The sequence below is a fragment of the Eptatretus burgeri genome, chromosome 14, assembly GCF_056783735.1.
Source record: "Eptatretus burgeri isolate ZD-2024b chromosome 14, Ebu_testis_v1, whole genome shotgun sequence".
NCBI classification, from domain to species: Eukaryota; Metazoa; Chordata; class Myxini; order Myxiniformes; family Myxinidae; genus Eptatretus; species Eptatretus burgeri.
The window spans coordinates 19,982,435-19,999,311 of record NC_140974.1 but is presented as its reverse complement, the minus strand read 5'-3'; the positions used below and the strand labels follow the sequence as shown (position 1 = coordinate 19,999,311).

General features: G+C 44.3%; 1 protein-coding gene and 1 pseudogene across 2 annotated transcripts in view; one reads left to right on the top strand and one right to left on the bottom strand.

Annotated features, from left to right (window-relative positions):
• LOC147012743 (uncharacterized) overlaps positions 1-16,877 on the bottom strand; it is a 643,866-nt pseudogene that overhangs the window by 184,311 nt on the left and 442,678 nt on the right. The window lies entirely within an intron of this gene.
• LOC147012746 (nuclear receptor subfamily 5 group A member 2-like) overlaps positions 1-16,877 on the top strand; it is a 196,330-nt gene that overhangs the window by 173,267 nt on the left and 6,186 nt on the right. The gene's annotated exons all lie outside the window — the stretch shown is intronic.

Sequence of the window (16,877 nt, the reverse complement as noted above, 5' to 3'; positions counted from 1 at the left end):
GCCATATGCTATTTTAAAAGTGGACTGTCAGACTTTATTGGTTATAAACATTCTCCGACAACATGAAAGATCTTTTTTCCCCACCGCAGCAAACACCGTACGCCATGTTCCTGAAGCCTTTCATGGCAGTGTGCACTCCACTCAGAAGTGCACAATACTTGCTGGTTGTATCATCACTTGGGACTGGCTATGCCAATGATGCAATGCCCTCGCAGATTAGGGCAGGAATCTGCAATTTGATTTGGAAACATCAAGCGATGACTGAAAAATTATGACATTTTTTAACTGTGCAAGTGTTCTAGTTCAGTTTAGGAAGAGTCCTCTCGAAAGGAAATCGTGCTCATGCCCGACGATGTCATGCTCTGTCTGCAAATCACTATTACAACAGTTTACAGTCAGATCGTGTTCTGTTGTGGATGAAATCAAAATGACAGAACTTTAAGGAAAGTACACTATATCTGAACTCTCTTGTTAATAATGGAAAAGCATTAGCAGTTGGTGGAATGTCTGCCACCACCAGCCTGGTCCAATTGTCTCACCGCGGTTCTTCTTTTGTACTTCGTTCAACTCGTAGTTGATCAAGCTAACCTGAAAACAGTTTGCCTTGGTTGTAATCTCCATAAATGGGTAAAAAGAGAAAGAAAGATGATGTTAAAATGGTTAAAGTTATCTGCCTTTAAAATAAAAAATCGCAAAGAGGTGACATCAGAACAAAAGAGTGTAAGGACCAAATAATCAGGGTTTTGTGATTTTTTTGCAGCGGATAACTTTAACCATTTTATTCTCGTTTTTTTATTCTCTTGTGCAACAAATGCAGACTGCTAACCCTTTGCTGGAATTCGCAACTATATCCGTAAATGTGTGTCAGAAGGTGGGATGAGGCCCAGCCAGGCCCCAATGTATCGGTGTTCAACATAAGGCTTTAATTTTGAGGACCGAGTTGTGATTCCTTCAAGTTCGAAAACATGGGAACATTTTCAAGTGTTACATATGATGGTAGTTTTGCTCTTTGCAGGCATTGGTGACCTGACTATTAACCAGCTATAAACGAGAAGGTCACTCTGTAGAGCGCATAACTCCACCACGTAATGCCTGATCCACGAGAACATGGCAGGCCCAACACATTTTTGAAATATCACGCTATACAGTACTATATCATTTTCAGCCCCATCTCTAAATGGTGAAGAATCACTGAAAAAATTAAATAATTCTCGTATCCAGATCCGCATTCGGATCTTCACTAGAATCGAATCAATTCATCCTTGCGACACACCCAACATGTCCACCAAGTTTCGTCCGAATCCGTCAACAACTTTTTGAGATATCGTGCTCCAAATATAATTTTTAGCCCTATCTCTCAATGGTAAAGAATCACTTAAAAAATTATCACATCCGGATCCGGATTCGGATCTTCACCAAATTGAATCAATTCATCCTCGTCACACACCCGACAGGTTCACCAAGTTCCATCTGAATCCGTCCACAACTTTTTGAGATGTCGTGCTATATACATCGTTTTTAGCCTGATCTCTCATTGGTGAAGAATCACTTTTAAAATTCTCGTAGTCGGATCAGGATGTTCACCCAAATCTAATCAGTTCGTCCTTGTCACACACCGAACCTGTCCACAACATTTCATCCGATTCGTCCACAACTTTTTGAGATATCCTGCACACAAACAAACAAACAAACAGACAGAAAGGGGTGAAAACATAACCTTCACCTTCGGTGGTGGAAGTAAACATACCCAATGACACAGTAACCAATCACCATTTGCTGTTGTTGGCTTTACGAATAAGCAACGACTTTTATACTTTCCCACCACGCAAAAAGTGACCATTTTAATCGTGTTTGCTGGAAAAGACACGTGTAAGTCCGAAGAAGTATAAATATGTCTGCGGTATTAGTGAGTGTTTTGAAGTCTTGTGCTTCTGACAAGTCGTTGCCCTTTTGAATGCTCTCGAGTCCTTGACCGACATGAGTGGCCCTTTTCAGTAATCACATTTCAACTTCGTGGCTGAAGCCTCTTGTTGTAGTCCTCTAACGTGTCTGGATTGCTTCTCGTATAGTAAATAGTACACGCGCTTACCTGCGGGCTGTCCGCATCCACTGGGAGCCGCTACAATGTCCGCACCTCCTGTTTACTGGCCAGAGGCGCAACAGCTTCGACCGAGAATCGATCTTCTCTTGCGAGTTGAAAAAATATTGAGTGAGCGTTGCAAAAACACAGCTCGTATAAACCACAATATGGAGTTTTCTTTCCCCATTTAAAATGGTTACACAACATAGATTATTCTGATATTATTTTTAAAATCATATTTGCCATAAATCATAAAATCATATATATATATATTTTTTCTTTCGATAGTTTCTTTGGAAAGTATTGATAACGACACACTCTGGTTATCGAATTTAAACACAACGCAATATGAACTGCCACATCTCCTGGAGTAACTTTGTTTAATAATGAATTAATTTTAAACAAAACCAACCAGAACGGCACTTAGTGGAGCGCATGCCCCTCTCTACCAGACCGGGCTGAACAGTCTACGTTTTAAATAAATTATATTAACGTTAAAATTAAATAAATCTTTTCTTGATCCGGATTCGCATCTTCACCAAAGTACGAAGCATTCCGTTCGTTGTCACACACCCAACATGTCCACCAAGTTTCATCCAAAACCGTTCACAACTTTTTGAGATATTGTGCGATATATTGTTTTTGGTCCTATCTCTCAATGGTGAAGAATAATTTTTTTAAAAAATTCTAGTAGTTGGATCCGGATCCAGATCTTCACCAAAATCTAATCACTTCGTCCTAATCACACACCCAATCTGCCCACAAAATTTCCCCCAAATCCGTCCGTAACGTGTTGAGATATCCCACACTCAGACAGACAGACAAACGGGCAGAGAAAACAGGCAGGGGTGAAAACATCACCTCTGTCCACCTTAGGTGGCAGAGGTAATAAAAAAAAACAACACCCACAATAGTACAATTGTGTGGAAGTTATTTTTAATGACTTTGGCAAGAAAGCTTTATTTGTGCACAGTTTGTCTCCAAATTAAAGGAAGGGTTCACTTGCACAAGGTTCAGATATGCATGGGTACCACTATCCCTTAATTGAGCCACTCAATCAAACTCTAGTTATGTGAGTGACTGAGTGAGATGGTTGAATAATAGGGGATACTAGATGACCCGTGAACCCAACGGGTTCCCGTTGTGACAGCGGTTGACAAAAAAATCATTAAAAAAAACACAAAGATAGCTCCAGCGAACTCTACGCTGAGGTTGTTTGCATTGATCAAATTCTCCCGAAGAGTACTTGACTGAATCGGGAATTGATTTTTTAATTATTTTTTTCGTTTCCCAATTTTAACCAAACTTGATACTGCACACCGCAGGGGAATGGTGAGTCAGGTGGGCCGAAAATTTGTGCGCTATCGTGTCCCGTTTTGGCTGTAATTCGGGAACATACATACATACATACATACATACATACATACATACAAGATGAGAGTTTTAGTAACATATAGATATGGTCATGTTTTCTGCAATTCTTCTTCCTTGTTCGTATGCAGCGCAAGGCTTTGATGTAACATCATTGGCTGAGCGTGCGGCCGTGCCACCGATTCCCTATGCCGGTTCGGGCAAAATTTTCGAATTTTGCCAGGGTGCAGGAGATAGCTTGCCTAATCTTTGTGAAGGACGCAGTGGGATCTTTAATGTCCATCAATGAATGCTGGCAAGACGAGCCGTCCATTTAATGTCCATATGATGGATGGCACACACACATTGATGAATCACCCTGCCTGTGAAACACTGGGATGACAATTCATGGCTGGGTCAGGATTCAAACCCAAGCTAGACAACTGCTTAGAAGTGAGTGTGAGTATTTCCAGGGCATCCTGCCAGTCCTTTTCTGTAATCCAGTGCAATCTAAAATCTTAATTTGGGGCAGGTAAGGCGAGAAGGATGAACAGCATCAACCTATAGGTAGCACTTTTGTGTTGAGAGAGCAGTTGAATTTGTAGATTGGTGGGAGATATGGAAAAGAAGAAGAATAAGAATAAGAGGAAGAAGAATAAGAGGAAGAACAAGACGTTTTCAGTTGAAATGGGAGATTCCTGAAGAAAAAAAGGGACTGATGCACTAAGAGAAGTTGGTATGTCAGTAAGAGAGTGATGTAGTTGTTGTCTGTGAAACTTAGTTTCATAGGGGTTGCCAGTAAGAACATAGCAAAGAAAATTAGGCAGAGCAATTATGTTCTCTTTAATTATACCATCGGGAGGAGACCAAGGTGCAGGGCTTGCTTTTCTCCCACTGCAGATTGATAGGTGGCCTCTCCCTCCTCATATATGCTCTCTATCCTAACTCTCAACATAGATATATATATATATATTTTTTTTTTTTTCCCCCAACTCAATCCCTACTATTAAGAAGAGCAGGGTTGAGGGAAAAAGTACAGGGAGACTTAGACAAATAAGGGATGTGAGGAGGAAAGAGATTAGGGGAGGATGCATGGGATGGAACCACCAAAGGTGTGAGTAAAGGACGGGTGACCTTGAGCTTCCTGCATCTCAAGCACCACACTGCTCTCCTGAAATCCTGCAGTGGCAGCGACAAGTTAACATACTGAACTTGCTCATCTCACTTCGAATGAAGGAATCCAGAATGAAATAGCTTCGCACCCAAAATCCTTGGAAATCTGACCACAACTTGCTCCTGTCCTGATATTTACCCTGGTAGACAGGTCGGACGATTGCCACGTGGAATTGGTGGTGTTAAGCTTTGCTCAATCCCAGATAATGGACTCGTTTATCATTTGCTGGCACTAACCTATAAGAGTGTTAAAATTTCACTGATATAGTAGAGCCTGTGAAAATACATTTAGCTGTGAAAATTGCTGAATTGTGGCCCATGCTTCCAGGTGCTAGGTTTGCCTCAGTCTACCACAGGCTCAATGTATATTGTGAGCTCGTAAATATAAACCAACTCTCTGTATTGTTGCAATCCACCAAGGGGATCAGGAGATTTCTGTAGTTTGGAATCAGTGGGAAAATATATTGTTGCGGTGACAGATACCGAGACACCAGCTTGTTACTCAGGGGGATTCATCCCCGGTTGTCCTCGGTAGAGCCGGGCCTGGGGCCACCGCTCACAATTAACGTTGTAGTACGGTGGGTTGTTTTATAACCACGAACGCCACCCAGTTAACCACGAGTTCCAGTGTCCGCCGTCTAATTATTCCGTTTAACTAGAGGTCACGTGGTTACCTGAGCGGGGAGCGCGCCCTCGGCAAAGCACCAATATTATCTGATTAGATTTTAATTAGGGCGGCCGAGCGTTTTAACCGCTGGTGCGTGCCGACGATTTTTTGGTCAAATCTGTGGTAATTACCTCCCAGTCTATCTCGGTTCGGACAATTCTGGACCAATGGAAGGAAAGGACAAACACGGACAGGTTGGAAATCGACAAATAATTTATTAATAATAAAATAAATAAATAAAAAGAACTTTTTATTTTCTGAGGTAAATAAAGAATGAATTTCAAAGAAAACTGAGGGCAATCTCAGTTCTTTCCACAAAGCTCGGAACAAGTGTGTATCTACCCTCAGGAGAGCCAGAAAACACCATCTTTCTCATCTCAAGTCTGAACTCTCAAACCTCTCTCCCTCCTCAAAATCCTGGTGGCGTTTAATCAAATCTGTTTCTGGTGTATGTTCCCCCTCCATCCCCTCCCTTACCTCAAATGGCCGCACTGCTGATTCCACACGTGATAAAGCTGAATGTCTAAACTCGGTGTTTGCAGCTAAATCTTGTGTCCTAATCCCATCACTATCTCTACCCACTTTACCCAGTCGCACCCAACTGTCCCTGGACTCTGTATCCTTTTCTCCTGACAAGGTGGAGAGCTTGCTTTCAAACCTCAAGTCAGATTCTGCAACCGGTCCAGACGGCATCAGCCCACGTGTCCTCAAAGCCTGCTCTTCTGCTCTTGCTCACCCTCTCTCTGTTCTATTCACCCTCTCATTTGCCCAAGGTCATCTGCCATCTGCTTGGAAATCTGCTAACATCACTGCCCTGCATAAAAAGGTGCAAAAACAGATCCCTATAACTACAGACTAATCAGCCTTCTCCCAATCATCAGTAAGGTTATGGAATCCATCATCACTTCAGACATGAAATCCTTCCTCTTCTCCAATGGCTTGATTTCCAATCATCAATTTGGTTTCAGACCAGGTCACTCTACCCTGGATATGCTGATTCTGCTCTCCCAACAATGGATGGAGGTCCTCAATGCCAGACAGGAAATCCGAGCCGTATCCCTGGACATATCACGTGCTTTTGACACAGTCTGGCACCCTGCCCTACTCACCAAACTCTCTTCCCATGGTATTCAAGGCCATCTCCACTCATGGCTCGCAGACTTCCTCTCCTGTCGCAGTCAACGTGTGACCCTAAATGGAGTTCTTTCATCCCCTCTTCCTGTGCAGGCTGGAGTTCCTCAAGGTAGCGTTCTGGGCCCTGTTCTTTTTCTGGTTTGCATCAATGATCTCTCGGACTCTCTGGAAAATCCTCTATTTCTCTTTGCCGACGACTCCACCCTCTGCCGTACCATCTGTCATCCCTCAAACCGGCAAGCAGCAGCTTCTTCGCTCACTACAGATCTGGATAAAATCACAAACTGGTCCAACACGTGGAACATATCTTTCAATCCAGACAAATCTCACACTCTCACTATGTCTCTTCGAAAGGACCGTTTAGAAACCCCCCCCCATCCACTTTCTCAACGATCCTCTGGAAGAAGTCTTTTCTTTCAAGCTTCTGGGTCTCACTATCTGCCATGACCTTTCCTGGGAAAGTCACATTTCCAACCTCGCCTCCAAAGCCAGTCGCCGACTGGGAATCCTCCGTCGTGCTAAGTCCTTCCTCGGCCCTCTTGAGCTCCTGACCACTTAGAAAGCTTTTGTCCATAGCCTGATGGAGTACTGCTCTCCCCTCTGGGCTGGTGCTGCTGCCTCCCACCTTTCTCGGCTTCACGCTGTCGAAACCAGGGCATTTAAGATCATCGGCATCTCCCGCAATGAAGCTGAGTCTTTGGGCCTCTCACTCAATCACCGCAGGTTGGTCGGTGGTCTTTCTGTCTTCTACCGACTCCTCTCCAACCTTGCCCCCCCCCCTGGTCTCTCTGCGATTTGTCCCCACCACATTTCCACAGGGCGCTCAAGGTCTGCCAACAACCCCCTTCTGGTAAAACTACCAAAATCACGAATCACTGTTCATCTTCACTCTTTCATTCCTCTTTTTTCCCGCCTTTGGAATAAACTTCCTCACTCTATTCTTTCCCATTCTTCCCTCCAGGCTTTCAAAACAGCTATTCACCACCACCTCTTATCTTCCCCCATCCAAATCCTCGATCGTTTCTACCCCCGATAATCCAACCAAGCCCACTTCCTTCAATTCCCCTGCTTTCCTTCCTGAAAGTCCCTGTAATGTCCATCTTCTCTTCGCCATGTTCCCCGTCCCATCCCCATCCCTCTCCCTTCCACAGTTCACCTAATGTCTCTGTTCCCCACTGTTTTGTCCCTTCCACTCCCGCCCCTCTTGTCTCATGCCCCCTTGCTGTGCGTTGTGTGTTAGCTCTCATACGAGCCTCGACAAGGTATACAAAAAAAAAAAAACAATCAAAATTCCAGGAAAGGGACAAAGAGCAGAGGCTTATCGGGGGGGGGGGGGGGAAGACTCGTCTTGCTCACCAGAAAGTAGTCCGTGAAGTGAAAATGTCCTGAAATGCGTGCGTGCATGTCATGTCCGTCGCCAGCACCCAGCTTTGCCGTGCACCCTCTCGCAGGGCAGCCTTGAACACCAGTCGAAGTCTGGAGGACACCAAGATCGACTGTAGTGGGTTTAGACCCCGGGGTTGTTGGTGACCAACCCGTGCCTCACTTGTTGGCAGTGCTGCTCACACCCACACGCGCACCACACGCTCGCTTCCCCAAGCACTGGGAAGGACGAATTGTCTCATTGTTGACGCTGGTCAGACATCCACACGCGCACCACACGCTCGCTTCCTTCTCCTCTTTTGCGTGCTTACACCCGCTTCTTGCTCGCTTCTCAAGCTTACTTCTCGTTCTCTTCTCCCTCTCTGGATTTCTTTCGCCTCCGCTTTTCCTCTCCAGAACGTACCTCCTGTTCGTTTTATATCTCCGGGCCGTCTCCCTGGGTGCAGTCCGCCCCAAGCTCGCCCTGCCCCACTTGCGCACGGTTACCATGACGACCCGTGTGCTCTCAAAAAGGCGGGCGTCGGAGCTCGCGAAAGAATGTTGCTGAGGAAGAATGAGGGCGGGCTTCAGAGCTCCCGAAAGAATGTGTGTGAACGTGTCTGTCATAAAGAAAAAAAACCTTCCCATAAGAGAGGGGATCTATCCTTCACCCTTCTCAACGCATCACATTTAAGATCCCATGAGACATTGGGATGGGGCTAATCTGAACATGCATTTAAGGAAATAACTGTCTGAGGACCTGGATGTGTGGATGCATTCATCAGACCGGATTCTGAAATCTGTAACAATATTTTTGAAAAAAATGGGATTTTTTTTGCGATTAAAAAGAAGGCAACATCTAAACAAGCAGTCATAGACTGGTACTTACGAAATCGTCAACTTGACCTCTGACCTTGTCCAATAAAAGCTGTCTCTGGAAAAGGTAGCGACACAAACCAGAAGTTTCTATGATGATTCTGTACCAAACCATCAAAAATCGAATGTTTGACCTCACTGTGACCTTGAACTTTGACCGATTTTGACCAAAATCTAATCAGCACTAGCCATCAGCCTCCTGAATCACGTGGTCTAATTTGACATTGGTAGCTTCTTCCGTTCTCGAGTTATCGTGCCTACAAACAAACAAACACACACACACAAACAAACACACAAACAGATGACGGAAGTCATCAATATACTTACGAAATCTTTAGATTTCGTAAGTAACAATATGACCAAAAATGCACTACATTTGTCCTCAAAAGTCATGCAATAATAATTCATTATAGATAATAACTAGAAGGACACTCGGCAGAGCGCATACCTCCACCATGCAATGCCTGATCCAATAGAACATATCAGGCGCAATAAGTATATCGTTCTTGGACCGATCTCTCAATGGTGAAGAATCACTTTAAAATGAAATAAATCTCGTATCCGGATCCAATTTCGGATCTTCACCAAAATCTCATCAATTCCTCCTTGCCACACACCCAACCTGTTGATCAAGTTTTGTCCGAATCCGTCCACAACTTCTTGAGATATCGTGCTATATATTAGTTTAGCACGATCTCTCATTTGTGAAGAACCACTTAAAAAATTATGAGATCGGGATCCGAATGTTCACCAAAATTGAATCAATTCTTCCTTGTGACACACCCAACATGTCCACCAAATTTCATCCAGATCCGTCCACAACTTTTTGATATTTCCTGCACACAAACAAACAAACACACAAACTAAATTTCTCGTTGAGCAAGGAATTGCCGGAATAACTTTGTCATATCTCCATGATCTCTGACAAAACAAAAACCTGGAAATCAATTTGGTTCTTACAAGTCGATAGTGCTACTGTTTAATGAGTCATAGCACTTAGTTTGGTCATGATCATAACTTGGAAGTCAATCGGACTTGAAATGGCGTTTTTATCGCAATTTGAAAGTTTTGTCCCGACCTCCCTGACATTCGACCCCCGACCGCTAAGAAGGGTGTTGGTGTGACACCCCCAACGGGACGTATGTTTGGATGCAGAATTGGAAGATGCACATTTTGGATTTAGTTTGAAGTCGATACGACCATTTTGGCGGACGTTATTGCGAAAATAAGAATTTCGGTTTTTTGGTGACCTTGACCTTAACCTTTGACCTAGATTCACCAAAAACGACAAGTGTCTAAGTTGGACCATGGCCGACGACTGTACCCAGTTTGGTCATGATCGCTGAAATGGTGTGGCTGCTACAGGGTAAACAAACACACAAGCAAACAGACAAGCGGGTAGGCGGCCATGGGTGGTCGCTACATAATTGCATACTTGTCATACAGTTTTTGACGGATCGGGCTGAAATTTTTTGACAAAGAGGTTGATTATAGTGCGCATAAAATCGCAGAAGGCGATTTTTGATTTTCGAAAAAAATATATATAAATATTTTTCGGCTTTTTTCAAAAATTTCAAGGTCCCCTTGCGAGGCAACGGTGGCGTCCATAGCAACGGTGCTGAAAAGCATACAACTAGATCCTGGTATGAACCTACCAGTCAAGTTTCATCAAAATCGGTTGACTCCTCTGGCCTCCAGAGCTGTCCATTACATACATACAGACAGACAGACGGAAAACCTGAGTCGAGCGACCACCCAACACACAGACAGACACACACACAGAATGACACACACAACCGACCAACATAATTGCCGAAATCCGAAGGATTCCAACAATTAACAAACAGTGTGACAGATTATAGTCGTGTCGGGAATGGAGCCCAGACGAGACAGATCAGCGACAGCTGCACTTGGCCAGACATGACATTTGAACACGTGTAATTTCCACGCTCGGTTGTGATTTTGAATTAAATAGCAGGTGATCCAGGTGTGACGAGTTCGGGCTGTAAACTTCGTGGAAGACGTGTGAAGTCACAATCATAAGCTGGAGAGGCTTCGTGCACTCAGTTTTGAGCTGCATGTTGCTTGCGTTTGAATCTCGGCCCAACTGGAAACTGTCACCCTGGAGTTTCACACGCAGGTTGAAGCATCAACGTGTTTGCTGTCCCTCACAAGGACGTTAAGCTGTAGGACCCCAAGCAGACGGTCGGCAACTTATCACCGGCACCCTGAACAAATTACAAATTCCTGCCCAAACTTGCTCCAATCAAATCTCAGACTTGGACAGCCGGCTGTTACAAGACTTGGGCCAGAGACTTTCCCTGACCGATCCCACAAGAAGGTTGGAGTAATTTGTGCCCTCAAATAAGTCAGAATTATCAAGCAAAGCGTACAAATCGGGTTTTAATTGTTATTCAGGCAAATGATTTTGTCTGGCATTTTAATCTATTGCCTTTAGAATGACTATGTGGCCTGGTGTTGGCTTAATGGTTTGGGTGGTGGCTTGGGATCCTTGGATCCTGAGTTTAAGCTCTGAATCCCATTGAATTAACACCAGGGGGTTAATTCAGCCTGTCATCCTTCTGGGGTCGGTGAAATGAGCACCAGTATACTGGTAATAGGGGCACTGCATCAGCGGCATAGCCGCGCCCCTAACCGATGATGCAACCAGCAGCCAAAAAGGCAGCACACGATGGGAACAATGGCTACGAAATGAACAATTCAACAATGTAATCGGCCACAGTGTATATTCTGCTTGGGATTGATGATAAAACATAAAGAGTTCATAACGAATGATTTTTCTGAAATTGAACAGAAATTACTTTTTTGTTTTCAAATCAACTGTTGATGCCTGATTTTTACACTCGGCAAGGAAGACGCATATCTGATTGAGATCCCAAGTCCTGGCTGAATGGCATGTACATGAGTTAGCATTTTCAGTGTCCACATGTCATTCGTTTACACTGCATGTGGACGGACACATCCTGCAATTTAAATGTGATGGTGTCCACTGTCTAGTCCAACACCATTGTGTTGGAATACCAAGATGCTTGTAGGTTTGCCCGGACATGAAACCGTAAAGATGTAGTGAAGGTGGTGACGAGGTTTGCTAGATGCTCCAGAGGGTGACACAAACGGTGACAAGAATGTTCCAGCATCGCAGTGGGTTGATAGAGTGAATGGGGTATGAGTTGGGTTTATATCTTATTGTCCTGCAGTTAGTGTCCCATAATTCCAGTCAGGGTGTTCCATCTGCCAGCATTATTTGTTGGGCATGAAAGATCCCATGGTGTCCTCCACCAAGAGTAAGGCTAGTCTTACTGGTGCCCTGGTGCCCTGAACAAATTACAAATTACAAATTACAAATTACAAATTACAAATTCCTTCCCTGGCTACCATTGGCAAACCACCCAGTGTAATACTTGTCATGAAGCTGCTGCCTTACTCTTTTCCTTTCCTTTTACAATTCGTAAATAGCATTTGTGCTATTTCCTTTGTCTAGAATTCAACATCACACACACACACACACACACACACACACACACACACACACACACACACACACACACACACACACACACACACACACACACACACACACACACACACACACACACGCTGCTCGTTTTAGTAACATATTTCTATGTACAGTCTCTATTCCTTGACTGCAGCACGCAAACCTGACTCAGACAACGAGAAGCGCACTCAGGAGAGCGCATACCTCCGCCACGTAATGACCGATCCATGAGAACATATCGGGCCGTTACATTTTATAAATATCATGCTATACAGGACTATATCGTTTTTGGTTCGATCTCTCAATGGTGAAGAATCACTTTGAAAATTAAATAATTCTCGTACCCAGATCCGGATTGGGATCTTCACCAAAATGGAAAACAATTCGTCCTTGCGACACACACAACGTGTCCACAAAATTTCATCCGAATCCGTCCACAACTTTTTGAGATATCTTGCTATATATCGTTTTTGGGCCCTATCTTTCAATGGTGAAGAATCACTTCAAAAGTTCTAGTAGTCGGATCTGGATCTTCACCAAAATCCAACCGGTGCGTCTTTGTCACACACCAAACCTGTCCACAAAATTTCATCTGGATCCGTCGACAACTTTTTGAGATATTTTGCTATATATCGTTTTTGGGCCCTATCTTTCAATGGTGAAGAATCACTTTAAAAGTTCTAGTAGTCGGATCTGGATCTTCACCAAAATCCAACCGGTGCGTCCTTGTCACACACCAAACCTGTCCACAAAATTTCATCTGGATCCGTCGACAACTTTTTGAGATATCTTGCTATATATCATTTTTTGCCAAATATCTCAATGGTTAAGAATCACTTTAAAAAGTTATACTTGTCGGATCTGAATCTTCACCAAAATCCAATCAGTGCGTCCTTGTCACACACCGAACCTGTCCACAAAATTTCATCCGAATCCGTCGACAACTTTTTGAGATATCTTGCTATATATCGTTTTTGGGCCCTATCTTTCAATGGTGAAGAATCACTTTAAAAGTTCTAGTAGTCGGATCTGGATCTTCACCAAAATCCAACCGGTGCGTCCTTGTCACACACTAAACCTGTCCACAAAATTTCATCCGGATCCGTCGACAACTTTTTGAGATATCCTGTACACAAACAGACAGACAAACAGAAAGAGGTGAAAACATAACCTCCTTCACCTTCAGTGGAAGTTGTAATTAAAGGGACAAAAGAAAGTGGAAATTTAAAATATTTTAATAAACCTCTCAGCGACCTGATGGGTCTCGGACGGTCGTGTGACCAATATGAGAGGGGGTCAAAAAGTTATTTTTATCCCCATGAAAAAAAAATTCAGAGCCACAAAATTAGTTGGATTCCACCGACTTCAAAACCACACATACCTGTCATTAAGTGAAAACAAATATGAAGGTGAGTGGACAGATTCAAGTAAAATAGCGAAGTGCGATAAATCATACCCTCGAAAATAATGGTCGTTTTAATACACAGATTGATCCGTACGTTTGCTGATAAACTTGTGCGGTTTTTGTTTTACCCAAATGAAATTTCTTCCATTGCTATCTGTGCTCCGTCCACCAGCATGCTGTCTTCAAGTGAAACAAAATGTCAAATTTCAAAAACAAGGAATTGTCACAATTTTTCACAAATTTGTCACAGCTTTTCATACATATCGCATGATATCTCAAAAAGTTACGGGACAGATTTGGACGAAACTTGGTGGAACAGGTTGAGTTTGTGACAACGACAAATTGATTCGATTTTGGTTAAGATCTGAATGCAGAACCGGCTTATCAGTGGGATACAAAATTTAAACTGTGCACCCTGGCAGAAGTATGCACTCGTCTGAGTGTCGTTCTATGTGGGATTTGTAAATACGTTTTGATTTAAAAAATATTTGTCTATTATTAGGCCCCTTTGGACTTAGTCCAAAATTGAGGATTATGGATTTGTTCTCGATTTTTGTGCCCGTGCGTGCGTGCATCCGCAACCACATCTCGGACGTGCATGGGCCAGTTTTATTCGTACTTGGCACAAAGATAACAATTGACGGTATACATATTATGCAAGTCATCTTTTTTTCCAACATCAGATCCAAGATGGCGGACTGGCGGTCATTTTAGTTGAAAAACAAATGAACCCAGTGTTGAACACGCTTCAACCATTTATCAGATATGCATTCACTGATCTTGTTCAAACGTGGCACACAGATACAATGAATGATGCCTAACATATGAACATCATTTTTTTTTAAATCGAGATCAGATCCAAGATGGCCGACGGCAGCAATTTTAGTTGTAAAAAAAAAAAAGTGATGTTGAACACATCCTCAACCATTTCTCGGACATGGATTTACCAATGTTATTCAAACTAGGCGCGAGTACAGTACATGATGGCATATATGTGCGCTTCAATTTATTTTGCGATCTGATCAAAGAAGGCCGACTGAAAGACTGGTGGCCATTTTAGTTGTACATAAATATGGTCAGATCAGGTCAGGAATGGGAGCATGCTCCAGAGCAGCGCATCGTTTTCCACCAGTACTCCAGGGGCCTCCATCAGTCCATCCCCCATGCAAAAGCCTGGCCCATCCCCATCTCCTTGAGATGCTGATTAACCTGCTGCACCCACGAAGCACGTGATCGGTCCCTTGGCCTCCTCCACTCGTGAGGCTCCCTCGCTGAGAGAAACTGGTGATGAGGATCAGCATCAGGAAAACGAGCCACATGTCCATACAGCCACAGCTGACGCTCGCGGACGAGGCATGGACCAAGTCTCATTTGAGTCTCTCAGCAACCGCTCATTGTACACAAATTCGGAACAGCAATAGCCAGGGATTCTCACAAGACACCTGGTACCAAAGGAATTAAGTCTCCATCTCAGATCCCTGGTCAGAGTCCAAGTCTCACAGAGAGAGAGAGAGAGAGAGAGAGAGAGAGAGAGAGAGAGAGAGAGAGAGAGAGAGAGAGAGAGAGAGAGAGAGAGAGAGAGAGAGAGAGAGAGAGAGAGAGAACACCAAGGATTTGAAGACTCAGACGTTTATCCTCCTGCACAGGTAGCAGCAGCACCACACCCCATGATCCAATGAATCCATGGCTCCCCAGGCCCGACCCAGATGTCTATTGACCTCTGGTTCACAGCCAGCAGAGACACTAATATCACTAGCAAGGTAAGTGAATCTCTCAATGACCTGATCATCCTCATCACAAACAGGTACAGACAGGGCAGCAGCATCCAAGATTTAATTGTAAGGCTGGATTTTCGTTTTGACCCAGGAAACCCATAATCCCAGCGGACTACACCACAGTACCGGCTCCTCATTCAGCATCTCGAGGGCCCCAAAAAGGATATCCAGAGTCTCCGCAAAGATGACTGCATCATCTGCAAAATCAAGGTCACAGATCTTGACATTCCCAAACTTGGACATTCCCAAACAAACCACAGCTTGATTTATCAGACATCCTCCCCGGAATCCAGTTGATACAAATGCTGAAAAGTGTGGGGGCCAGTAGACACCCCTGACAAACTCCAGTAACAACTGGAAATAAGTCAGAGATGGTACCACCACATCTCACAGCACTCTCAGTACCAGAGTAGAGTTCAGACATCAGATCGATCCGTTTTGGTGGCACCCCATGAAGACCAAGAATCCTCCAGAGGGCATCCCGATTCACTGAATCGAACGCTTTACAGAGATCAACATAGGCTGCAAGCAGCCCCTGCCGAAACTCTCGTCTGCGTTCGGTGAGGACACGAAGAGCAAAGATACGGTCAATCGTTGACCTCTTTGGTGTGAATTCTGACTGCTCTGAGCACTGGTGCTCAAGCAGATGGTGGTGAGCACTATCAAGAATGATCCGAGCAAAGACCTTGCCCGGCACTGAGAGCAGTGTCTCCCCTCATTAGTTGTTGCAGTCCTGGCGATCACCCTTCCCTTTCCAAAGAGGGACAACAAGACCCCACTTCCAGTCAGTTGGGATGCATTCAGTTGGATGATGCCTGTATTCCAGGATAGAGCACAGGACTGCTTGCAACAACATGAGTATAGTATTTCCACCAGCCTTGAGAAGTTCTGCATGGATGCCACAGATCCCAGGAGCTTTACCCCATTTCAACCGTTTCACCACGGCCTGTGTTTCCACAAAGACATGGATCACAGTTGATTGGAGGGTCATTAATCGAGATAGTAACACCCCTGACATTCCAACTCAACAGCTGGTGGATCAGTCTGTTTCAGCCATTCAAAGTAACCGGCCCAGGTGGCCTTCACTTTGGACAACTCTGCCAAGAGCCCACCACCCTCCACTCTAACTGCAGTCCACTGAGGGATGGGCTTGAAGGAACACAATGCCTGATTTCTCCTGAAAGGAGGATGAGAATCACTTGACCACAGGTGATGCTCTTCCCCCTCACACATTCCTCGCTCATAGACCTCCTTGTCCCCCCTCATTGCACGTAGTTTTATGCCTCAACTCCCTGAACAGCTCAGCTCTGCCATTAAGCCTGGCCCTGCGACTCTGGTCAATGGTATCCAGTGTCCCTTGAGAGACAAAATTCTTCTTCGCCCAACGGTGAGTTACAAGACATCCACCAGCAACATCATGGATAATGGTCTTGAAGGTACTATACAACCAAAGCACCCAGACCCTCCAAATCCTCACTCAGCCTGTTTGCAAATTCCTCAGCTACCCCCTCATCCTTGAGCTTGCCAACATCCAGCCT